The following is a 27603-nucleotide window of genomic DNA, read 5'->3' as shown; positions in this document are numbered from 1 at the left end:
GGTAATCTTCCGTCATTGGTTCCGGTTGAATCACATATTTCAGAGATTTACACGGAAACTCTGGGGTAAGTGCTCAGCGCAGAGCGCAGGATAAATGTAAGGCTCTGCGCCTTACTGCGATCTTTGGGAGACATAAAAAAACTAATCAGTAGCAGGTGAAGAATTGGTTTTATTTATTTTTTTCGCCGTTCCTAGTGTGGTATAACTGATTAGATTACTTTATTCTTCGGGCCGGTGCGATTACAGAGATACCAGATTTATATTGAGTTTTTATGACTGACAGCTGTCACACACTAAGAGACGCTTTTTTTTTGCAAAATCTAGTTTTTGCATCGCCATATTTTGAGAGCTATAATTTTTCCAGATTTTGGCCGACAGAGTCATGTGATGGCTTGTTTTTTCGGGACGAGTTGACATTTTTATTAGTACCATTTTTGGGTACGTGACATTTTTTGATCGCTTTCTATTCCGTTTTTTGGGAGGTAAAATTAACAAAAACCAACAATTCAGGAATTGTTTTTTGAGTTTTTTTTTTATGCCGTTCTGCGTGTGGTAAAAGTGATCAGGCAGCATTATTCTTCGGGTCAGTACGTTTACAGCGATACTACACTTACTGTATATTTTTTTATGTTTTGGCGCTTTTACACAATAAAACCATTTTATAGAAAAAATATTTTTTTTGCATTGCTTTATTCTGAGAGGTATAACTTTTTTATTTTTCAGCTGATGGAGCTGTATGGCAGCTTGTTTTTTGCGGAATAAGATGACATTTTCAGCGGTACCATTTTTATTTTCATTTTGCTTTTTGATCGCATTTTTTTCCACTTTTTGTTTGGTGATATGAGGAAAAAGCATAGTTTTTTGCTCCGTTTTTTATTTATTTTTATTACAGTGTGCACAGAAGGAGTTAATTAGTGTGACAGTTTTATAGCTCAGGTTGTTTCAGACGCGGTGATACCAAATATGTGTACTTTTTTTATTTTTGCATAAATATACGGATTTATCGGTTTAATATTTTATTTATTTATTTTTATTTATTTTGTAATTTTTTTTTAACAGTTTAAAAATATTTTTTTTTACTTTTTTTTTATATTTTTACTTAGTCCCTGTATGGGACATTAATTTTTATTTTTCTGATCACTGATCTCATGTAATGTATTAGACATGTATTACATTACATGAGATCTTCGCTGACTGTTTCACAGTCTCCTGCCTGGCTTCAGCTGCAGGCTTGGCCAGGCAGGACACCATATATGGCAGATCTGGAGGCGGTCATGTGACCTCCAGTTGCCATAGCAACATCAGGTCCTGAAAGGTATAAGGGGGCCGTCGGAGAGGTAAGTGGACGACCCCCTCTCCTCCTGCTGTCTTCTGTATGCCGCGATCACTATAGATCGCGGCATATAGAAGACAGCAAAGGGTTAACATCACTGGGACCTGATCCAGTCAGGTCCCGATGATTTTCCCTGTCAGAGCTATCGCTCTGCACCGCTCCCGCAGCGCTTGCAAGACCCTGGGGGTCCTGAGCGCTGCCGGACCACCCACCTTTTTTAAACGTCCGCGCTGCACAGAGCCCAGGCAGCGAGGACATTTATCTACAGTGGGCGGTCGGGAAGCGGTTAAGTGAACACCGTCAGGCCGTATGAGGCCTGCTTTATCTCCTTCCAGTTGTCGGTGTCGTATCACTACACCGCCTCTGTCTCTTCTAAATTTTCCCATCCGAATATTTATTACCCGCCTTGTCCGTTTGATGGCCGTGATGTCTCGCGCACCTTGCCATACCGCTATCGGCACAATCTCTGACCATACTATAGTTAGTTTTGTGAAAAATTCTCTGAAGCGCTCAGTGTCTAGTTTCATCATTGCCATTAGTTATGCGCTCTTGTGATGACCTAGGTTGTTTCCTCCGGCCTGTATAACTAAGATGACCAGACCTCTTGCCTCTCTCCCTACCTTGATTACCTCCATTAGTACCTGTGGCCATATCAGGCCTCTAATACCTCTCCAGTTGAAATATGTGTTATGAAACTCTAATTTCCTCCCGCCTGGGCGGACTTTCGCCCTTTTTCCTGCCCAATATATATATACGAGTGGACTATCACCCACACTGTTGGCTTAGCGTCACCTGTAAAAGAAACAAACCACGTTAGGATAACAAGTCCGGTCTTATGTATCTCTCCAAACACGTGGATCGCCATCTCCCTATCCTCTGAACTTCCATTTCTGACAGTCCTGCTCTTGCTGCTTCCGTGGCCGCGCCTATGCGGAATGAGTGTGTCCCGTAATCTTTGGGGTGGTTCCCTGCCGATGTTATGCATTTATTAAATATAGCTTGGAACTGGTATCTTGGTAATAGCGTTCCATCAATGTGTGATAGGAAGAAATTACTTTGTGATTTGATGGTTATATATGTTTTTACTATTGTTACCGGACTCAGTGTACCGTTTGCAGGTTGTAGAAGTACCCAAGTGCCCCTGCCCGCTGGAACCGTTTTCGATTGGCGTATGCATAGACGTATTGCATTATTGGCTATGACTACGTCCTGGTGTAATAAGCCTCCACTGGTGGTAATTTTGGATTGAGGGACTAATTCGCTTATGCATAGCGCCCCGAAGAAGGCGATCGCCAATGCAGTAGACAGTAGTGTTGCTTCAAATTGTAAGTGTCATGTTAATGGTGTTAGGCATATGATGTGAGAAATCAGTTTTAGTGACATGTGACGGGACGTCTACACTCCTGACTTGGCTGACCCCTTTTCCACCTTTTATGGATTGTCTGATGATGAATCTTTGTCACATCTCCCCTATTCAGTAGTTGGAAGTGAAATGCTACTCCGGTCAGACATCGCTGCGCTAACACCCCTGATATGCCCCTCATAATTAGTTGGTGGAGAAATTCTATGGTGACTTGAGATCTGGCTTGTTTACATTGGTCAACCCGTCTGCCTGCTACTAGTCGAGTCGACTCTTCCCATGCCTAACCGTAAGCTTGCCACGTCGACGGGGTAACTGACGCTCTGAATAATGGTATCAACTATTCGCCACTAGATCCCATAGGGAGGGTGGGCAACTGTTGCCCGATGGGTGGGCGTTGGGGAAGAGCTCTGTGAAAATCTGCCAATTGAATTGTGATAAAGCGTTAGCAGCAGCTTTAGACCCCTCAGAATCGTGGCTAGCGCGGACCCATACATTGTGTTTTAGGCACAGGAATGCTAGCCGGCGTAGTATGCCTAGCACTGGGAGAGACGATGTTGCCATCTTATTAATGCAGTGCGCTAGGCTGGTGTTTTTTTGTTATGAAGCGTATATTTTTGTTAGCCAGGCGAGTGCCCCATATTTCTATTGCTACCACTATTGGGAAGAAAAATTATTTCCAGGGCTAGATGCAGCTAAAAATTGTTATTAATTTCAAAGCTGGTGGAGCTTGGTATAGATAGCCTAATACAATGAGTACCACACACTGCTACAAGCCGAAATATTTTTTCAGAGCTAGATGCAGATAAAAATTATATTGAATTTGCAACCTGGTGGAGGTTAGTATAGATGGACTAATAGAACAAGTCCCACACACTGCTACAAGCCGAAGCCCAAATATTTTTTCAGAGCTAGATGCAGATAAAAATTATATTGAATTTGCAACCTGGTGGAGGTGAGTATAGATGGACTAATGGAACAAGTCTCATACACTGCTACAAGCCGAACTATTTTTTCAGAGCTAGATGCAGAAAAAAATTATATTGAATTTGCAACCTGGTGGAGGTTAGTATAGATGGACTAATAGAACAAGTCACACACACTGCTACAAGCCGAAATATTTTTTCAGAGCAAGATGCAGAAATTTTTTTTATTGAATTTGCAACCTGGTGGAGGTTAGTATGGATGGACTAATAGAACAAGTCACACACACTGCTACAAGCCGAAATATTTTTTCAGAGCTAGATGCAGATAAAAATTATATTGAATTTGCAACCTGGTGGAGGTTAGTATAGATGGACTAATAGAACAAGTCCCACACACTGCTACAAGCCGAAGCCCAAATATTTTTTCAGAGCTAGGTGCAGATAAAAATCATAATGAATTTGCAACCTGGTGAAGGTTAGTATAGATGGACTAATAGAACAAGTCTCACACACTGCTACAAGCCGAAATATTTTTTCAGAGCTAGATGTAGAAAAAAATTATATTGAATTTGCAACCTGGTGGAGGTTAGTATAGATGGACTAATAGAACAAGTCCCACACACTGCTACAATCCGAAGCCCAAATATTTTTTCAGAGCTAGATGCAGATAAAAATTATATTGAATTTGCAACCTGGTGGAGGTTAGTATAGATGGACTAATAGAACAAGTCTCACACACTGCTACAAGCCAAAATATTTTTTCAGAGCTAGATGCAGATAAAAATCATATTGAATTTGCAACCTGGTGGAGGTTAGTATAGATGGACTAATAGAACAAGTCTCACACACTGCTACAAGCCGAAATATTTTTTCAGAGCTAGATGCAGAAAAAAATTATATTGAATTTGCAATCTGGTGGAGGTTAGTATAGATGGACTAATAGAACAAGTCCCACACACTGCTACAAGCCAAAGCCCAAATATTTTTTCAGAGCTAGATGCAGATAAAAATTATATTGAATTTGCAACCTGGTGGAGGTTAGTATAGATGGACTAATAGAACAATTCTCACACACTGCTACAAGCCGAAATATTTTTTCAGAACTAGATGCAGAAAAAAATTATATTGAATTTGCAACCTGGTGGAGGTTAGTATAGATGGACTAATAGAACAAGTCCCACACACTGCTACAAGCCAAAGCCCAAATATTTTTTCAGAGCTAGATGCAGATAAAAATTATATTGAATTTGCAACCTGGTGGAGGTTAGTATACATGGACTAATAGAACAAGTCTCACACTTTGCTACAATCCGAAATATTTTTTCAGAGCTAGATGCAGAAAAAAATTATATTGAATTTGCAACCTGGTGGAGGTTAGTATAGATGGACTAATAGAACAAGTCACACACACTGCCACACGCCGAAATATTTTTTCAGAGCTAGATGCAGATAAAAATTATATTGAATTTGCAACCTGGTTGATGTTAGTATAGATGGACTAATAGAATGATGCTATGCCCAAAACGTTTTACTTCACTAGGTGCAGTTAAAATATATTGTATTCTGTACACAGGTGGTGTAGCTTGCACCACAGATAGGCTTCTCCACTGACTTACACACACTGCAAGAGGACAAAAAGGATTTGCTTTGCTAGATTTAGCCAAATGCTGTGAAAAAAACTTGCACACCACTGGCACAGACCTGCCTGGCAAAAAGTGATAGGAACTGATGTAACCTAGCCCTGAAATGGACTGCAATTACAATTAGTCTTTACTCCCAACCTATCTTTTTAAGAGCACAGACCTGCCTGATAAAAGTATTAGGAACTGATGTAACCTAGCCATGAAAAGGACTCCAATTACAATTAGTCTTTACTCCCAACCTATCTATTTAAGAGCACAGATCGGCCTGATAAAAGTCGTAGGAAATGATGTAACCTAGTCCTTAAAAGGACTGCAATCACAACTATTCCCTACTCCCAAGATATCTGTAGAATTGTGCGAAAATTGGCTTGAAATTAACAAAGTATAGCGCACACAGCAACAGCAGTGCCATCTATAACACGCAGCTGCAGCAGTGAGAAAATGGTGGCGACGGGGAAAATGACTGGGTCTTTTAGGGCAAGGACATGTGACATACACTGCCAATGACACATGCCCTTGCTTGTGTGAAAAAAAGCAGTTCGATCCGTGTGTGCGCTGCTGATAGGCTGACAGATTGCACATCCCCACTGTAAATGCGAGAAAGAGGAAAAAAAATGGAGATCTTCATTATTTCTGCAGAGATCCATCCCCTGCCCCTCCCCCCACCCCACTGTACACTCAAACTGTGTATTAACATTAATTTTCAGCATTACTGAGAAAAAATCCAGTTATGATTTAGGTGCACGAACAGTTATCGAACATTACCTCGAACAGCCGAATTTTTTTCAAATTGTTCGAACACCGCCCAAAACAGCTCGGATTTGAGATTGGCGAACAGTTCAAGTCGAACAACGCTCATCTCTAGTCTCTATGTACTCCTCCAAGGCCTTTTTTTCAGGGATAGTCAGATTAAACAAGCAAATTTTGGGAAGAGTGGCACCCTGAACAAACTCAATGGCGCAATCATAATCCCTACAAGGAGGCAAAACTTGCGACTCCTCCTCCGAAAAAACCCTCCAAAAATCTTGAATAGGTACCGGTAATTCCCCTTTTTCCACAGCCGCAATGCGACCATTACAACATTTATCATAGCACTTCGGACTCCAAGACTTAATCACATTAGTAGACTAGTCCAATAAAGGATTGTGCAGTCTTAACCAAGGCAATCCTAGAACAACTGGAGAGGGCAAATTATCCAAAACAACCAAGTCCAAAATTTCTTGCTGACCTCCATTGATAGTGAGAGGAAATGCAGCAGTCTTGTGAGTAATACATTTCAAAGGAGTGTTATCAATTGCAACCACAGAAATAGGTGATAACAAAGGTTTGGATTTCAATTTAAGGTTTTCCAAAAACCTTTTATTAATCACATTAAGTGTTGAACCACAATCCACAAATACCTGAAATACAATCAAATCTCCCTGCAGAGTAGTACTCCCAGAAAGAAACACTCCTGCAGAGCGTAAACAAGCTATACGGACGTATCTGACCTTTTTTTTTCTTTACTTGAACGACGCTCACAATACTTAATCAAATGGTCAGCTTTACCGCAATAAAGACACAAACCCTCGGCGAATCTCCGATCTCTTTCCTGAGAGCGGAGTGACATCGCCCCAACCTCCATTGGTTCTCCGCTGTCAGAGCAGATTTTCTGGGAACTAGGACCTGAAGTTACAGGAGTTTTTACATCATTAACCCTGGACCTCAGTCTCCTGTCCACACGAACAGCTAACTGCATAGCTTCCTGCAGAGTCTCAGGTGCAGGGAATGCAATTAGCAAATCCTTAACACTCTCACTCAGACCAGCAAGAAATAAACATCTCAGAGCAGAATCATTCCATTTAACTTCTGAAGCCCATCTCCTGAAGTGTGTGCAATAATTTTCAACATCATCTGACGTCTAAGTTCTGATTCAACAGATGAGATTCGATCAGGATCGTCATGTAATAGTCCCATAGCAGAAAAAAATTCTTCAACAGAACTTAAACACGGATCATTAGGCTGGAGAGAAAAGGCCCAACCCTGTGGTTCTTTGCGCAAAAGTGACATAATAAAACCAATGCGCTGTGATTCATTCCCAGAGGATCTTGGTCTTAAACGAAAATATAACAAACAAGCATTTTTAAAGGAAAACAAATCTTGCTGTTTACCATAAAAAACAGCAGGCAGTCCTACCTTGGGTTCAACAAAATGCGCTCCAGGACAGCTACTCATGTGTTGCTGAAGCTCGGCCACCTCCAGAGACAATCCCTGAAGGCGTTGAGTCAAATCCTGGACGGAAACCATACTGATCCACAAATTTCTTTCCTTTTAGTTTTTTTGGGCTGGACTTACTGTTATCGTCTGCAACATGAACTAAGGAAAGATAGGGGAAAGCTGTCCCTGCGGTAAGACTAAGCTGAATCCCTATGATGTAGCGGGCTGCCTGTTCCTTGTGAACAGACCCACCTTAGTCCTCGGCTAGTCTGAACAAAGACCTATAGAATAAAGGGAAGGGTCCCTAAATGAACTAAGGACTGGGATAAAAATGGGACACCTCCTAAACAGAAGTTGTTGCAGAGCACAAAAGACAAACTGACAAAAGTACTATAGGTCCCAGAGGACCAAGTGAACTGACAGAGATAGGCACCAAAGCACCTGCCTAGAAAGACAGTCAAACAACACTGAAGTCCTGCAAAGCCAGGAGGGCGGAGCAGGAATATATAGGCAGATGGTCACGTGACCGCAAAACACAAGATAGCAAAAACTAGCAGGAGGGTTCTAGCAGGTATTTCAATTATAAATACAATACTGTGTGCATGCCTTTTTACCCAGGACTCTGCAGCACAATGCGCCATTTCACTTGGATTTTTTTCATAATTGTTCAGCACATTGTATGGTAAAATTAATGTTGTCAGTGCCCATGTGACATGAATTAGCCAATGAATGATGATTTCAGTGTTTTAATTAGCCACATGATAAGCCCTGTTCCTTTGTCACAATGGTGAAGACAAAGGAGCTCTCTGAGGACATCAGAACTGCTATTAGTAGCAAACACAAAACTTCCAAAGGGTATAAGGCCATCTCCAAAGACCTTGGTATCCCAGTTTTAACAGTGCACAATGTTATTAAGATGTTTGCTAAGTATGGAACTGTCAAGAACCTACCTGGACATGAGGGAAAGAGGAAAATTGACAAGAGATGTCTTCGAAGGTTGTTGCTAATGGTGGAAAAAACACCATGTCAAACATCCAAAGACCCAAGGCCAATGTGGAACAGTCTGGGGTCATGGTTTCAACAAGTACCATAAGCCGCACACTAAACCAAGCAGAGCTTTATGGGCGAAGGCCAAGGAAGGAACCATTGCTGAAGAAAATACATAAAAAGGAATGACTGATCTTTGGCCAAAGAGTACCTTGACAAATCACAATCCTTCTGGGAAAATGTTCTGTGGACAGATGAAACAAAAATATAAGCTTGATTGCGCTGAGCTCTAAGGAAAAGAACAACTTACCAACAATTGAGCATGGTGGAGGATCCATAATGCTGGGGGTTGTTTTGCTGCGTCTGGTGCTGAAGGCCTTGACCATATCACAGGAATAATGAAATCAGAAAATTATCAAGATTTTAGAGCAAATTTCATACCCAGTGTAAGAAAACTTAGTTTGCATCAAAGATCATTGGTCCTCCAGCAAGACAATGACCCAAAGCACACATCCAAAAGTACAAAGGAATGGTTGAAAAAGGAAAAAATGGACTGTTTTAAAATGGCCAGCAATGAGTCCTGACCTCAATCCCATTGAAATATTTGGGGTGACCTGAAATCTGCCATTGGGAAAAATAACCCTGCAAACATTCAAGAGCTTGAACAAACTGCTAAGGAAGAGTGGAAGAAAATTCCAGCTGAGAAGTGCACGAAGCTTTTAGATGACTACAAGAAACGTTTGGAGGCTGTCATCAGTGCTAAAGGGTGTGCAACCAAGTATTAATTAGGGGTGCCTTTATTGCTGCACATGCTGTTTATTATGTTTCTTCTTTGAAATTGCAACATGGAAGTTGAAAAACAATGTTTTATTGTTGTATTACTTTGGACCACTATTTAAAAAAACCTGAGGATATAACTTTGGTACATTTCCATTTATTTCTGAAGATATTGTATAGTATATAAAAAATGAAGGGGTGCCAATAATGGTGAGCAGCACTGTATGACAGTCTTTGCGTCTCCTATGTGATGTATACTGCAGATCTCTCACTGCTTGAGTTCTGTAAATGTATCGTGAGTAGAGATGAACGGTGTTCGACTAGAACTGTTCGCCAATCTCAAATTCGAGCTGTTTTGGGCGGTGTTCGAGTTGTTCGACGAACCCGAACGATTTGCAAAAAATTCGGCTGTTCGAGGTTATGTTCGATAACTGTTCGTGCACCAAAAGCGTGTCCTGCATGTCTGGCGCTATTTAGAGCACCAATCATGCAGGGATTGTCTGCCACTCACTGTAATGCCACAGCCATGGTGGTTGTGGCATTACAGTGATTGCCCAAATCGATGGGAACAGTGCTCACAGTGAAACATGAAAAGCCGGCAATTCATCAGCGGCATACACCGGTACCCGACAATTTAGAACAGAAAGAATAGAGCTTCACACATAGATTAGATAGATAGAAACATGTCAGTCACATATATATGAAGTACAGTGACAGTGTTGCTCACTGTACTTGTCACTTAGTGTAAAGGATTTATCAAAAAAAATAATAGTGTTTTCACGCACCGTCTCTTTAAAAAAGCCGGCCGGCAATTCAGCAGCGGTACCCGACAATTTATAACAGACAGAATAGAGCTTCACACATAGATTAGATAGATAGAAACATGTCAGTCACATATATATGAAGTACAGTGACAATGTTGATTACTGTACTTGTCATTTAGTGTAAAGGATTTATTAAAAAAAATAATAGTGTTTTCATGCAACATCTCTTTAAAAAAGCCGGCCGGCAATTCAGCATCTGTACCCAACAATTTAGAATAGAAGAAATAGAGAATCACACATAGATTAGGTAGATAGAAACATGTCAGTCACATATATATGAAGTACAGTGACAGTGTTGCTTACTGTACTTGTCATTTAGTATAAAGGATTTATTAAAAAAAATAATAGTGTTTTCATGCACTGTCTCTTTAAAAAAGCCGGCCGGCAATTCAGCATCTGTACCCGACAATTTAGAATAGAAGGAATAGAGAATCACACATAGATTAGATAGATAGAAACAGGTCAGTCACATATATATGAAGTACAGTGACAGTGTTGATTACTGTACTTGTCATTTAGTGTTAAAATAAAGGATTTATTTAAAAAAAAATTGGAAAATGGCGTGGGGTTCCCCTTAATTTTAGACTCTAGCGGAGGTTAAGCAGACTGCTGGGGCAGATGTTTGAAGCCTGGGAAGGGGGTAATACCCACGGAGCTTCCCAGGCTACTAATATCAGCCCCCAGCGGAATACCTAGCCTTTACTAGCTATTAAAATGGGGGACCCCCCAAAAAAATGACGTGGGGTCCCCCCTATTTTAATAGCTAGCAAAGGCTAGGCAGACAGCTGGGGGCTGATATTAATAGCCCAGGAAGGGTGCCATGAATATTGGCCCCCTCCCAGGCTAGAAACACCAGCCGTCAGCCGCCCCAGAAATGGCGCATCCTTAGAATGCGCCAATTCTGGCACTTAGCCTCGCTCTTCCCACTGCCCTGTAGCGGTGGCAGTGGGGTAATAGGGTTGGGGTTGATGTCAGCTTATAATGCCAGCTGACATCAAGCCCAGGTTAGTAATGGAGAGGCGTCTATAAGACACCCCCATTACTAACCCAATAGTCAAAGTTAAAAGAAAACACAAACACCCAGAATAAAGTCCTTTAATTGAAATAAAGACACATTCCTTTATTGTTCTAAATTAAACCATACTTACCGTCACGCCCATTCCAGCTGAAGCCAACGATCTCCTGCAATAAAAGAAAAATAATAAAGCAACCTCATCCTTACCTTTCCATGGTTCCCACGACAGCTTCAGCTCTGCTACATCGAGATAACAGGCTGGACCGCAGCAGAACGCCGCCATCCAGCCTGTCTTCCCGCAGACACTGAGAAGCGCAGGCATTCTTGCGCTCTGCAGTGTCTGGCTGTGACGGCATCCAGATGAGCCGAGGTCATGTCCAATGAACTCGGCGCACCTCATGCACGTCACTGACAGCTTGGGAGAATTCTCCTGCACTCAGCACTTCAGCGTGAGAATTCTCCCACGCTGTCAGTGACGTACATGAGGTCAGCTGAGTTCATTGGACATGAATGAGCTCACCTCATGCACGTCACTGACAGCGTGGGAGAATTCTCACGCTGTAGCGCTGAGTGCAGGAGAATTTTCCCACGCTGTCAGTGACGTGCATGAGGTGAGCTGAGATCATTGGACATGAATGAGCTCACCTCATGCACGTCACTGACAGCGTGGGAAAATTCTCCTGCACTCAGCGCTTCAGCGTGAGAATTTTCCCACGCTGTCAGTGACGTGCATGAGGTGAGCTCATTCATGTCCAATGAACTCAGCTGACCTCATGTACGTCACTGACAGCGTGGGAGAATTCTCACGCTGAAGTGCTGAGTGCAGGAGAATTCTCCCACGCTGTCAGTGACGTGCATGAGGTGAGCCGAGTTCATTGGACATGAACTTGTCTCATCTTTATGCCGTCACAGCCAGACACTGCAGAGCGCAAGCAAGCCTGCGCTTCTCAGTGTCCGCGGGATGACAGGCTGGATGGCAGCTTTCTGCTGCGGTCCAGCCTGTCATCTCGATGTAGCAGAGCTGAAGCTGTCCTGGGAACCATGGAAAGGTAAGGATGATGTTGGTTTATTATTTTACTTTTATTGCAGAAGACATTGGCTTCAGCTGGAATGGGCGTGATGGTAAGTATGGTTTAATTTAGAACAATAAAGAATTGTGTGTTTATTTCAATTAAAGGACTTTATTCTGGGTGTTTGTGTTTTTTTAAATACTTTACTAGAAATTCATGGTGGTCATGTCTAATATTGGCGTGACCCCATGAATTTCGGGCTTAGGGCCAGCTGATAATGCCAAGCTGGCCTTAACCCCTTTATTACCCAGTGAGCCACCGCACCAGGGCCCTGGATGAGTTGGGTACAGCGCCAGAAGATGGCGCTTCTATGAACGCGCCATTTTCTGGGGCGGCTGCGGGCTGCAATTTGCAGCGGGTGGGGCCCAGAAAGCTTGGGCCTCCCTGCGCTGCGGATTCCAGCTCCCAGCTGCCTAGTTGTACCTGGCTGGGCACAAAAATAGGGCGAAGCCCCACGCATTTTTTTTTTAAATTATTTCATGAAATTCATGGAATAATTAAGAAAAAAAGGGCTTCCCTATATTGTTGTGTCCAACCAGGTACAAATAGGCAGCTGGTGGTTGGGGGCAGCCCGTCCCTGCCTGCTGTACCTGGCTGGACACAAATATAGTGCGAAGCCCCACGTCAATTTTTTTTTAATTATTTCATGAAATAATTTTTTTAAAAAAGGGCTTCCCTATATTGTTGTGTCTGGCCAGGTACAAATAGGCAGCTGGTGGTTGGGGGCAGCCCGTTCCTGCCTGCTGTACCTGACTGGACACAAATATAGGGCGAAGCCCCACGTCAATTTTTTTTTAATTATTTCAGGAAATTCATGAAATAATGAAAAAAAAATTGATGTGGGGCTTCGCCCTATATTTGTGTCCAGTCAGGTACAGCAGGCAGGAACGGGCTGCTCCCAACCACCAGCTGCCTATTTGTACCTAGCCGGACACAACAATATAGGGAAGCCCTTTTTTTCTTAATTATTCCATGAATTTCATGAATCTAAAAAAAAAATGCGTGGAGCTGCGCCCTATTTTTGTGTCCAGCCAGGTACAACTAGGCAGCTGGGGGCTGGAATCTGCAGCGCAGGGAGGCCCAAGCTTTCTGGGCCCCACCCGCTGCAAATTTCAGTCCGCAGCCGCCCCGGAAAATGGCGCGTTCATAGAAGCGCCATCTTCTGGCGCTGTACCCAACTCATCCAGGGCCCTGGTGCGGTGGCTCACTGGGTAATAAAGGGGTTAAGGCCAGCTTTACATTATCAGCTGGCCCTAAGCCCGAAATTCATGGGGTCACGCCAATATTAGACATGACCACCATGAATTTCTAGTAAAGTATTTAAAAAAAACACAACACCCAGAAAAAAGTCCTTTAATTGAAATAAACACACAATTCTTTATTGTTCTAAATTAAACCATACTTACCATCACGCCCATCCCAGCTGAAGCCAACGATCTCCTGCAATAAAAGAAAAATAATAAAGCAACATCATCCTTACCTTTCCATGGCTCCCACGACAGCTTCAGCTCTGCTACATCGAGATGACAGGCTGGACCGCAGCAGAACGCTGCCATCCAGCCTGTCATCCCGCAGACACTGAGAAGCGCAGGCTTGCTTGCGCTACTCAGTGTCTGGCTGTGACGGCATCCAGATGAGCCGAGGTCATGTCCAATGAACTCGGCGCACCTCATGCACGTCACTGACAGCGTGGGAAAATTCTCACGCTGAAGCGCTGAGTGCAGGAGAATTTTCCCACGCTGTCAGTGACGTACATGAGGTGAGCCGAGTTCATTGTCGGCTCATCTGGATGCCGTCACAGTCAGACACTGAGGAGCGCAAGCATGCCTGCGCTTCTCAGTGTCCGCGGGATGACAGGCTGGATGGCAGCGTTCTGCTGCGGTCCAGCCTGTCATCTCGATGTAGCAGAGCTGGAGCTGTCCTGGGAACCATGGAAAGGTAAGGATGAGGTTGCTTTATTATTTTTCTTTTATTGCAGGAGATCGTTGGCTTCAGCTGGAATGGGCGTGATGGTAAGTATGGTTTAATTTAGAACAATAAAGAATTGTGTCTTTATTTCAATTAAAGGACTTTATTCTGGGTGTTTGTGTTTTTTTTTTAACTTTGACTATGGGGTTAGTAATGGGGGTGTCTTATAGACGCCTCTCCATTACTAACCTGGGCTTGATGTCAGCTGGCATTATAAGCTGACATCAACCCCAACCCTATTACCCCCTGCCACCGCACCAGGGCAGCGTGGAAGAGCGAGGCTAAGTGCCAGAATTGGCGCATCCTATGGATGCGCCATTTCTGGGGCGGCTGACGGCTGGTGTTTCTAGCCTGGGAGGGGGCCAATATTCATGGCTCCCTTCCTGGGCTATTAATTTCAGCCCCCAGCTGTCTGCCTAGCCTTTGCTAGCTATTAAATTAGGGGGGACCCCACGTCATTTTTTTTTGGGGGGTCCTCCATTTTAATAGCTAGTAAAGGCTAGGTATTCAGCTGGGGGCTGATATTAGTAGCCTGGGAAGCTCCGTGGGTATTACCCCCTTCCCAGGCTTCAAACATCTGCCCCAGCCGTCTGCTTAACCTCCGCTAGAGACTAAAATTACGGGGAATCCCACGCCAATTTTTTTTAATAATAAATCCTTTATTTTAATACTAAATGACAAGTACAGTAACCAACACTATCACTGTACTTATTATATATGTGACTGACATGTTTCTATCTATCTAATCTATGTGTGAAGCTCTATTCTGTCTGTTATAAATTGTCGGGTACAGATGCTGAATTGCCGGCCGGCTTCCTTAAAGAGACGGTGCATGAAAACACTATTATTTTTTTTGATAAATCCTTTACGCTAAATGACAAGTACAGTAAGCAACACTGTCACTGTACTTCGTATATATGTGGCTGACATGTTTCTATCTATCTAATCTATGTGTGAAGCTCTATTCTGTCTGTTATAAATTGTCGGGTACCGCTGCTGAATTGCCGGCCGGCTTTTTTAAAGAGACGGTGCATGAAAACACTATTATTTTTTTTGATAAATCCTTTACGCTAAATGACAAGTACAGTAAGCAGCACTTTCACTGTACTTCGTATATATGTGGCTGACATGTTTATATCTATCTAATCTATGTGTGAAGCTCTATTCTTTCGGTTCTAAATTGTCGGGTACAGGTGTATGCCGCTGCTGAATTGCCGGCTTTTCATGTTTCACTGTGAGCACTGTTCCCATCGATTTGGGCAATCACTGTAATGCCACAACCACCATGGCTGTGGCATTACAGTGAGTGGCAGACAATCCCTGCATGATTGGTGCTCTAAATAGCGCCAGACATGCAGGACACGCTTTTGGTGCACGAACAGTTATCGAACATAACCTCGAACAGCCGAATTTTTTGCAAATCGTTCGGGTTCGTCGAACAACTCGAACACCGCCCAAAACAGCTCGAATTTGAGATTGGCGAACAGTTCTAGTCGAACACCGCTCATCTCTAGTAATTAAATATTTGACCAGATATAGCAGGGTAATTTTCAAGTTTATAATTTTGGCCCCTGAAGAATGGCATAAACATGCACATGTCCTTTAGCAAAAAAAAAGGTTCCTTGCCCCTGATCTAAAGGGAATCTGAAAGAAGAATTTCACACCCCATCTATTCTTATGTGCATGTAGCTCTTTCAAAGGCAAGTCCAGCAATAACTTTACATGGTCATCCTGTACCTAAATTACTGAGAAATCAGCATTTGAACTAATATGCAAATGAGGCTGTAGATCTGAAGCATCTGTCACTCCAGCTCTACTAACCACCCAGTGCCACCTTCTCCTGCTTGACTGACAGCTCTTTTGCCTGAAGTCACTCAGCATAAAGTCTTTCAGTCTAGCAGAAAGAGGAAGTGCTGGGTGGGGAATAGAGCTGAAGTGACAGACGCTTCAGATCTACAGCCTCATTTGCATATCAATTAATCAATTCAAAAGCTGATTTCTCAGTAATGGAGGAACGGACTGGACATGTAAAGGTATTGCTGGACTTGTCTTGGAAAGAGTTGCATGCACATATAAATACAATAGTTTAAGGTGTGAAATCATGTTGACAGATTTCCTTTAAGTCAATATTTTCAACCAATTAACAACTAAGCTCCTTCAGGCTCTCTCAGGCACTAGTGATGAGCACGCATGTATCGTTAACTCTTTTGGAGAGCACGCTCGGGTGCCCGCCGAGTATTTGTGACGTGCTCGGCATCTATGTTAGTGTTGCCTCAGAGGCATGTGTCATGGCTGTTAGACAGCTGTGACACATGCAGAGATTGCCTAACAAATAGGTAATCCCTGCATGTGTCTAACAGCTGTGACACATGTTGCTGTGGCGACACTAACATAGATACCGAGCATGTCACAAATCCGAGCACCCGAGTGTGTTCGCCGAAAGAGTTAACAATACATACTCGCTCATCACTATCAGGCACCAATGACCGGATAATACTGCCATGCCAGCACCCTCCGATTTTTGCGATACAAAACTGAAGGAACTACTTAATAACAACATTGGTATGCAAAGCAAGCTCCTTCTGCACAGGCATCAACCATTAATAATGTCAATATACACTGCTCCAAAAAATAAAGGGAACACTTAAATAACAGAATATAACTCCAAGTAAATCAAACTTCTGTGAAATCAAACTGTCCACTTAGGAAGCAACACTGATTGACAATCAATTTCGCATGCTGTTGTGCAAATGGAATAGACCATAGATGGAAATTATTGACAATTATCAAGACACCCTCAATAAAGGAGTGGTTCTGTAGGTGGGGACAACAGACCACATCTCAGTACCAATGCTTTCTGGCTGATGTTTTGGTCACTTTTGAATGCTGATTGTGCTTTCACTCTCGTAGTAGCATGAGATGGACTCTACAACCCACAGAAGTTGCTCTGGTAGTGCAGTTCATCCTGGATGGCACATCAATGCGAGCTGTGGCATGAAAGTTTGCTGTGTCTGTCAGTGTAGTGTCCAGAGGCTGGAGGCGCTACCAGGAGACAGACCAGTACACCAGGAGACATGGAGGGGGTTGTAGGAGGGCAACAACCCAGCAGCAGGACCGCTACCTCCGCCTTTGTGCAAGGAGGAACAGGAGGAGCACTGCCAGAGCCCTGCAAAATGACCTCCAGCCTGCCACAAATGTGCATGTGTCTGCACAAGCGGTTAGAAACCGACTCTATGAGGGTGGTGTGAGGGCCTGACGTCCACAGATGGGGGTTGTGCTCACAGCCCAACACTGTGCAGGATGCTTGGCATTTGCCACAGAACACCAGGATTGACAATGTCGCCACTGGCGCCCTGTGCTCTTCACAGATGAAAGCAGGTTCACACTGAGCACGTGACAGACGTGACAGAGTCTGGAGATGCCGTGGAGAGCGATCTGCTGCCTGCAACATCCTTCAGCATGACCGGTTTGGCAGTGGGTCAGTAATAGTGTGGGGTTGCATTTCTTTGGAGGGCCGCACAGCCCTCCATGTGCTCGCCAGAGGTAGCCTGACTGCCATTAGGTACTGTGATGAGATCCTCAGACCCCTTGTGAGACCACATGCTGGTGCGGTTGGCACTGGGTTCCTCCTAATGCAGGACAATGCCAGACCTCATGTGGCTGGAGTGTGTCAACAGTTCCTGCAAGATGAAGGCATTGAAGCTATGGACTGGCCAGCCCGTTCCCCAGACCTGAATCTGATTGAGCACATCTGGGACATCATGTCTCGCTTCATCCAACAAGCTTATATTGCACCACAGACTATCCAGGAGTTGGTGGATGCTTTAGTCCAGGTCTGGGAGGAGATCCCATAGGAGACCATCCGCAACCTCATCAGGAGCATGCCCAGGCATTGTAGGGAGGTCATACAGGCACGTGGAGGCCACACACAATACCGAGCCTCATTTTGACTTGTTTTAAGGACATTACATCAAAGTTGGATCAGCCTGTAGTGTGTTTTTCCACTTGAATTTTGGGGGTGACTCCAAATCCAGACCTCGATTGGTTAATAAATTTGATTTCCATTGATGATTTTTGTGTGATTTTGTTGTCAGAACATTCAGCTTTTGTACAGAACAAAGTATTCAATGAGAATATTTCATTCATTCAGATCTAGGATGTGTTATTTGAGTGTTCCCTTTATTTTTTTGAGCAGTTTATGTGTTATGAAAACTACCTGTGCTATTATGAATCTTAATTCAAGACAAGTCTAGATTCATATACATAATTTTATACTTGTTAACTTGAAAATATGATTAATATCAAGTAGATAATATCACACTGAGGTAATTAATAATGCACTCAGCATGGCAAAAGTAGCAAACAATAGCTACTAACATGGTCTATTACAATTAACCTAGTAAATTTTAACTTCTACTGTTAGAACCTTGCTGTTAGGTTTTTTTTCCTTTGCTGGTCACATGACCTTGTTGGCCTATTTAGTCCTGCTCCGCCCTTCTGGCTTTGCTGGACTTCATTGTATATCTACTTTCTAGCTAGCCTGAGCTCTGTATCTAACTCTGTTAGTTTGCTTGGTCTACGGACCTCTATGTTCTATCTATTTTGTTTGTTCGTCTGTCTGCTACTAATCTGTTAGGAGGTGTCCCATATTCCTCCCAGTCCTTAGTACTTGTAGGGATTCCCTCCCCACATCTATAGGTCTTCGTACAGACTAGATTAGGACTTTAGCAGGTCTGATCGCAGGATCAGGTTCCCTGTTACATCGTAGGGATTCAGCTGAGTCTCATAGTAGGGACAGATCTCCTCTCTTTCCTTAGCTTTGGTAGCAGAACATAACAGTAAGTCCAGCCAGCAAATTCTCTAAGGAAAGATTTTTCTGTTCCATCATGGTGTCGGTTCAGGATTTGGCTCATCGCCTGCAGGGACTCTCTCTGGAGGTGGCCGAGCTCCGTCAGCACGTGAGTAACTGTCCTGGAGCACATTTCTTGGAGCCTAAGGTATGTTTGCCGGATTTGTTTTTTGGTGAACACCGAGAATTTTTTTCATTTAAAAATGCTTGCTTATTGTATTTTCGTTTGAGACCTAAGTCCTCTGGGGATGAATCCCAGCGCGTAGGGTTCATAATGTCACTTTTGCGCAAAGAGCCTCAGGAGTGGGCCTTTTCTTTGCAACCTAGTGATTCATGCTTCAGATCAGTGGATAGTTTTTTTTCTGCTTTGGGACTATTATATGATGATCCTGACCGTGTCGCATCAGCTGAGACTGAGTTGAGACGCCTAAAACAAGGATCGGGTAATGTGGAAAAATATTGTACACATTTTCGTCGTTGGTCCACTCAAACAGGGTGGAACGATTCTGCTCTGAAAAGTCTATTTCTTGCTGGGCTCAGTGAAAGGGTTAAAGACCTGCTAATTGCTTATCCTACACCTGAAGATTTGCAACAGGCTATGCAATTAGCTATACGGGTGGATAGAAGACTGCGTGCTAGGGTTAATGAGAGCAAATCCTCTGCTATGTCAGTTTCTGGTTATGATAATGTGTGTACTAACAGTGGTGAACCGATGGAGATTGGATCGGTGGCACCTCGCTCTCAAGAAAAAGACCGTCGTTTTTCGCAAGGCTTGTGTTTCTACTGCGGAAAATCTGGTCATTTGATTAAAGGCTGTGAGCTTCGTATGAAGAAAGAAAAAAAAATGGTCAGTCACGCCCGTATTGCCTGTTTAAATTCCAAGGGTATATTTTTAGCTGCTTCCACGATTGCTCAGGAAAAATTAATGGAATTTCGGGTGTTTGTTGATTGCGGGTCTACACTGAATGTAATTGATGGGGGATTCGTGGAAAAACTCAATTTAAAACCTGAACCTTTGTCATCCCCCATTGCTGTGGTTTCTGTGGATGGCTCCCCTTTGAAGAATATTACTCTCATGGTCAGTGAATTTCCTCTCACTATTAATGGTGTTCACCATGAGAAATTGGATTTGGTAGTGTTGAATAACTTGCCTTCTCCAGTAATATTGGGTTTGCCCTGGTTAAAATTTCACAATCCTGTACTGGATTGGTCTACCAGTGAAATTAAATCCTGGAGCCATAAATGTTATGACAAGTGTTGTAACGGGCGTATTGCAGCTTTGGATAGGGGAGAATTGCCTGTTCCTATTCAGGATTTTTGGAGAGTTTTTTCTGAGAAGGAATCGCAGGTTTTGCCTCCCCATAGAGACTATGATTGTTCTATTGAATTTGTCCCTGGAGCGACTCTTCCTAAGAGTCGTTTATTTAACCTTACTATTCCTGAGAGGAAGGCTTTGGAGGAATACATACAGACAAGCTTGGCCGCCGGTCACATTAGGCCCTCTAAGTCTCCTGTGGCGGTTGGATTTTTTTTTGTAAAAAAAAAGGACGGCGGTTTACGTCCTTGTCTGGATTTTCGTGAGATTAACAAAATTACGGTACGCAATCCTTACCCACTGCCATTGATTCCTGATCTGTTTAACCAGTTATTGGGGGCCAAGTGGTTCTCTAAAATTGACCTTAAGGGGGCATACAATCTGTTGCGCATGAAGGAGGGTGATGAATGGAAGACTGCTTTTAACACTCCTGTGGGTCATTTTGAGAATCTGGTTATGCCTTTTGGTCTCACTATTGCTCCTGCATTTTTTCAGAATCTGATTAATGACATCCTTAGACCTTTGATCGGTAAAAATGTGGTTGTGTATTTGGATGACATTTTGATTTATTCGCCAGATCTGGAGTCTCATTGGCGGAGCGTGCGTGAGGTATTACAGTTATTAATGGACAATTCGCTTTTTGCTAAGCTGGAGAAATGTGAGTTCGCTGTACAGAGAATTAGTTTTTTGGGCTACATTATCTCCAGCAAAGGTTTTGAGATGGATCCGGTTAAGGTTCAGGCTGTGCAGGAATGGCCTAGGCCTATTGGTTTGAAATCGATACAGAGGTTTTTGGGTTTCGCCAATTACTATAGAAAGTTCATAAAAAATTTTTCTAGTATTGTCAAACCTCTGACTGATCTCACCAGGAAAGGTGCTGATGCGGTTCAGTGGTCTTCTGAGGCCATTGAAGCTTTTGTGTATCTCAAGGAGAGGTTCACCTCTGCTCCCATCCTTATGCAGCCTGATGTTACTAGGCCGTTTTTGGTTGAGGTTGATGCTTCCTCTGTGGGGGTTGGCGCAGTATTGTCTCAGGATAACGGGGATGGATTACATCCCTGTGCCTTTTTTTCAAAAAAATTTTCGGAGACTGAATTGAATTACGATATTGGTAATCGGGAATTATTGGCTATTAAACTCGCATTTGAACACTGGCGCCACTTCTTGGAAGGTGCGGAATTTCCCGTTCAGGTTCTTACGGATCATAAAAATCTGATATATCTTGATGCTGCCAAGCGCCTGAATGCCCGTCAGGCTAGGTGGGCACTGTTTTTCTCGCGGTTTAATTTCTCCGTTACTTACATCCCTGGTACTAAGAATGTTAAGGCGGATGCCTTGTCTCGCAGTTTTTCTCCCATAGTCGGTGCTGAGAAAGAGGAAAACATTTTACAAGAAGGTGTTGTGATAGCTGCTTTAGACTCCGTTTTGGAAGATGAGATTCTTAAAGCTCAGGAGAATGCCCCATCTAACACTCCTCATGGGAGGTTGTTTGTGCCTGAGACCTTTAGGAGAGATTTGTTTGTTGAGTGTCACGAATCTCGGTTGGCAGGTCATCCCGGAATCTCTGAGACCAAGAGACTGGTGGGTCGCAGTTTTTGGTGGCCTGGATGGCAGAAGGAAGTCATTAAGTGGGTGCGCCAATGTACTATATGTGCTAGATCTAAGTCCTCACATTCTCCTGCTGCGGGGTTGCTTTGTCCTTTGGAGGTCCCCAGTGCTCCTTGGACACATTTGGCTATGGACTTTATAACTGACCTTCCCCCCTCTGAGGGTTTTACTGTCATCTGGGTGGTCGTGGACCGCTTTAGCAAGATGTGTCACTTGGTTCCCTTCGTCAAACTGCCCTGCGCTAAAACTCTCGCTAAGGCCTTTGTCAAGGAAATTGTCAGACTTCATGGCGTTCCTACTGACATTGTTTCTGATAGGGGTCCTCAGTTCGTGGCTCGTTTTTGGCGTGCCTTTTGTGACAGGTTGGGAATTCATTTGTCGTTTTCGTCCGGATATCATCCTGAATCTAATGGCCAGACAGAAAGGAAAAACCAGGATGTTGAGCAGTTCTTGCGTTGTTTTGTGGCAGACAATCAAGAGGGGTGGTCTGAGTTTCTGCCACTTGCCGAATTTGCTCTGAACAATCATACATCTTCTTCTGCTGGTTGTTCGCCTTTTTTTTGTTGTTCTGGGAGACATCCGTCGTTTGGGTCGTTCTCCAAGTTGGGATCTGCCGTGCCTGAGGAGGAGAATTTTTCCAGTGATTTGGAAAGAGTTTGGACGGATGTGCGTGGTAATCTTCAGGAGGCCAACAGAAAATCTAAAGACTACTTTGATAGGAAACGACAGGAGGTTTTGTTCGCTGTTGGTGACATGGTTTGGTTGTCCTCTAGGAATCTGCGGTTGAGGATTCCTTCTAAGAAATTGGGTCCCAAGTTTGTAGGGCCCTTTAAGGTGCTTCAGGTTGTCAACCAATCTGCTGTTAGGTTGGAGGTTCCTACCTCCTGGAGAATTAATCCGGTCTTTCATGTCTCTCTGTTAAAAAAAGCTGTTGTGTCGGATGGTGACGCCTCTGCCTCTGTTCCTCCGGTGTTGGAGGACGGGGAATATGAAATTTCTCGCATCCTTGACTCTAGACGGTATAGAGGTAGTTTGCAGTATCTTGTGGCCTGGAAAGGTTTCGGACCCGAGGATAATTCTTGGGTGAGGTCAGATGATGTTTCCGCGTCCAGACTTATCAGAGCGTTTCACAGGAGATTTCCTGATAAGCCTGGTCCTAGGGGATCCGGAGGATCCTCTTAGAAGGGGGGGTACTGTTAGAACCTTGCTGTTAGGTTTTTTTTCCTTTGCTGGTCACATGACCTTGTTGGCCTATTTAGTCCTGCTCCGCCCTTCTGGCTTTGCTGGACTTCATTGTATATCTACTTTCTAGCTAGCCTGAGCTCTGTATCTAACTCTGTTAGTTTGCTTGGTCTACGGACCTCTATGTTCTATCTATTTTGTTTGTTCGTCTGTCTGCTACTATTTCTGTTAGGAGGTGTCCCATATTCCTCCCAGTCCTTAGTACTTGTAGGGATTCCCTCCCCACATCTATAGGTCTTCGTACAGACTAGATTAGGACTTTAGCAGGTCTGATCGCAGGATCAGGTTCCCTGTTACATCGTAGGGATTCAGCTGAGTCTCATAGTAGGGACAGATCTCCTCTCTTTCCTTAGCTTTGGTAGCAGAACATAACATCTACAGTTTGTATATGATTCTGCTACAGTCACAAATAAAGCATCCTAATGATGTTGACAGTGTTCAGCAATATACTGAAATGTTTGGGCTAGGGTTAGAAGACGACTTTGGCCACATCATAGAGTGATACAGGTAAATGGTGACAAATTGCAACCCCTAAGGTACTGTGACAAGCAAGTCACAAAAAGTCAGAACCAGTTGAAATTTTTGCAATTTGCTTAGCTCGGTCACCATAGCGATTTTCTTCGTGGCATGACCTGTGTCATGTCAATAGTTGCCGTCTACCCCTAAACAGTTTTATACATATAAACCCCTGATCACATCTGCCTTAGGTATTTTGTTTCTCTGTTCCATTATAGGAGCAGAAAAAATGGAGAACATCCAGGAGACAGAACCGCTAAATTTCGGACACAAACATTGCTTTTCTATTTTAGTGTACATCATTTTACTGTGAAAACAAACAAACAAAAATGCAACATATACAGAGGATGCATTGCAGATGTGAATAGAGCCTTATCATACTGCTGAATCATGTGTAAATAAATACAAATTAAATTTGCCAGCTTAACCCCTTTCTGACATATGTGGTAATACTACGTCCTTGTGCCCTGGGCCTATTGGGTGCGGTGCGGGGCGATCGCCGCCGGGTATCAGCTGCTTGCCACAGCTGACACCCGGTACTATGTGCAAGGAGTGATCCCGCACCGCTCCCTGCACATTAACCCCCGAAATGCTGCAATCAAAGTCGATTGCAGCATTCCGAGAGCAGGGGGATGTAAGCGCCGATATTTACCTCCTCTTCAGCCTCCCACGCTGTCTCTGCCGGGTTCCGGTGGTTGTCATGCCGACATCCAGGTCACCAGACAGCAAGAAGTTACTTTGATCATGCTCGGTGCGCGATCAAAGTAACTTCTCCCTATGCAGCGCTGACAGCGTTGTATACAAAAAAATTGTAAAAGTATTAAAAAAATGAAAAAAAAAATCCAAAAAAATAAAAATATACTGTACCCATAAATAAATATTATTATGAAAAAAAAAAACAATAAAAGTACACATGTGTGGTATCACCGGGTCTGGAACGACCTGATCTATAAAACTGTCCAATAGTTAACCCCTTTAGTGAACACGCTAAAAAAAAAAAACGATGCTTTATCATCATACCGCTAACAAAACATGGAATAAAATGCAATAAAAAAGATGAATGTAAATAAAAATGGTACCGTTGAAAACGTCATCTTGTCCCGCAAAAAACAAGCTGCCATACAGCTCCATCAGCCAAAAAAAAAAAAGTTATAGCTCACAGAATAAAGCGATACAAAAAAAATATTTTTTCTATAAAATACTTTTTATTGTGTAAAAGCACCAAAACATAAAAAAAAATATTAATGTGGAACCGCTGTAAACATACTGATCCGAAGAATAAAGCTGCCTTATCAATTTTACCACACACAGAACAGCATAAAAAAAAAACAATTCGTGAATTGTTGATTTTTGTTCATTCTGACTCCCAAAAATCGGAATAGAAACCGATCAAAAAATTTCACATGCCCGAAAATGGTACCAATAAAAACTATAACTTATCCAGCAAAAAACAAGCCATAATATGACTCTGTCGGCCGAAATCTGGAAAAATTATAGCTCTCAAAATATGGCGATGCAAAAACTGGTCTTTGCAAAAAAAATTTTTTAGTGTGTGACAGCTGTCAATCATAAAAACCCAATATGAATTTGGTATCTCTGTAATCGCACCGACCCTAAGAATAAAGTAGTCTAATCACTTTTACCGCATGAGGAACGGCATAAAAAATAAACTCTAGGGTTAGGGTTAGGGCTGTGCTAGGTTTAGGGTCATGCTAGGGTTATGGTTAGGATTATGCTAGGGTTAGAGTTGTGATAGGGTTAGGGTTGTGCTAGGGTTAGGGTTTGCTAGGGTTAGGGTTAGGTTTGGGCTAGGGTTAGGGTTGGGCTGGGGTTAGGGTTGGGTTGGGTTAGGGTTACGGTTAGGGTTGTGCTAGGGTTAGGGTTGGGTTAGGGTTAGGTTTGGGCTAGGGTTAGGGTTGGGCTGGGGTTAGGGTTGGGTTGGGGTTACGGTTAGGGTTGTGCTAGGGTTAGGGTTGGGTTAGGGTTAGAGTTGGGCTAGGGTTAGGGTTGTGCTAGTGCTAGGGTTAGGGTTGAGCTAGGGTTAGGGTTGGGCTAGAGTTAGGGTTGTGTTAGGGATAGGGTTGTGCTAGGGTTACGGTTAGGGTTGTGCTATGGTTAGGGTTGTGCTAGGGTTATTGCTGTGCTAGGGTTATGGTTAGGGTTGGGCTAGGGTTAGGGTTGGGGTTAAGATTGTGTTGGGGTTGGTATTTTTTCAAGAGCAAAGAAAAAAAAATGATGACGATATGGCGATTAGTGTTGAGTGCAAGTGCTTGAGTTTGCATCGCGGGTGCTTGAGTGACATGCTCGAGTCTCCGCCTTATATGCTTTGGGGCCAAAAAAACAATGCGGCCATTGCCTGCCATGCACAAGCAATCCCCGCATGTTTTTTTTTGGGTGTCTAACAACCATTAAACATGCGGGGCGGGGACTCGAGCATGTCACTTGAGCACCCGTGATTAGTGTTGAGCCACCCCCGTAGTGTTCGGGTTCGGTTCGGTTCGTCGAACACCGGGATGTTCGAGGAACTGTTCATCGAACTGTTCGTCGAACACCTTAGAACACCGTCGAACACCGTTAAAACCAATGGCAGGCAAACAAAAACACATAGAAACACATAGAAAACACCTTCAAAGGTGTCCAAAAGCTGACAAACTGCTCAGAAGACGCTCTCTTTAAAAAAGCCGGCCGGCAATTCAGCAGCGGCATACACCGGTACCCGACAATTTAGACAAGAAGGAATAGAGCATCACACATAGGTTAGATAGATAGAAACATGTCAGTCACACATATAAGAAGCACAGTGACCTTGTTGCTTACTGTACTTGTCATTTAGTGTAAAGGATTTATTTAAAAAAATAATAGTGTTTTCATGCACCGTCTCTTTAAAAAAGCCAGCCGGCAATTCAGCAGCGGTACCCGACAATTTATAACAGAAAGAATAGAGCTTCACACATAGATAGATATAAACATGTCAATCACATATATAATAAGTACAGTGACAGTGTTGGTTACTGTACTTGTCATTTAGTGTAAAGGATTTATTTAAAAAAATATTAGTGTTTTCATGCACCGTCTCTTTAAAAAAGCCGGCCGGCAATTCAGCATCTGTACCCGACAATTTAGAACAGAAAGATAGAGCATCACACATAGATTAGATAGATAGAAACATGTCAGTCACATATATATGAAGTACAGTGACAGTGTTGATTACTGTACTTGTCATTTAGTGTTAAAATAAAGGATTTATTAAAAAAAAAATTGGCGTGGGGTTCCCCTTAATTTTAGTCTCTAGCGGAGGTTAAGCAGACGGCTGGGGCAGATGTTTGAAGCCTGGGAAGGGGGTAATACCCACGGAGCTTCCCAGGCTACTAATATCAGCCCCCAGCTGAATACCTAGCCTTTACTAGCTATTAAAATGGGGGACCCCCCCAAAAAAATGACATGGGGTCCCCCCTATTTTAATAGCTAGCAAAGGCTAGGCAGACAGCTGGGGGCTGATATTAATTGCCCAGGAAGGGTACCATGAATATTGGCCCCCTCCCAGGCTAGAAACACCAGCCGTCAGCCGCCCCAGAAATGGCGCATCCATAGGATGCGCCAATTCTGGCACTTAGCCTCGCTCTTCCCACTGCCCTGTAGCGGTGGCAGTGGGGTAATAGGGTTGGGGTTGATGTCAGCTTATAATGCCAGCTGACATCAAGCCCAGGTTAGTAATGGAGAGGCGTCTATAAGACACCCCCATTACTAACCCCATAGTCAAAGTTAAAAAAAAAACACAAACACCCAGAATAAAGTCCTTTAATTGAAATAAGCACACAATTCTTTATTGTTCTAAATTAAACTATACTTATCGTCACGCCCATTCCAGCTGAAGCCAACGATCTCCTGCAATAAAAGAAAAATAATAAAGCAACCTCATCCTTACCTTTCCATGTTTCCCAGGACAGCTTCAGCTCTGCTACATCGAGATGACA

Source organism: Phyllobates terribilis, unplaced genomic scaffold (assembly GCF_046119375.1).
Source record: "Phyllobates terribilis strain yellow unplaced genomic scaffold, ASM4611937v1 Scaffold_4__5_contigs__length_816908805, whole genome shotgun sequence".
Classification (NCBI taxonomy): Eukaryota; Metazoa; Chordata; class Amphibia; order Anura; family Dendrobatidae; genus Phyllobates; species Phyllobates terribilis.
The sequence above is the reverse complement of the archived record's forward strand: the minus strand, read 5'-3'. Positions refer to the sequence as shown.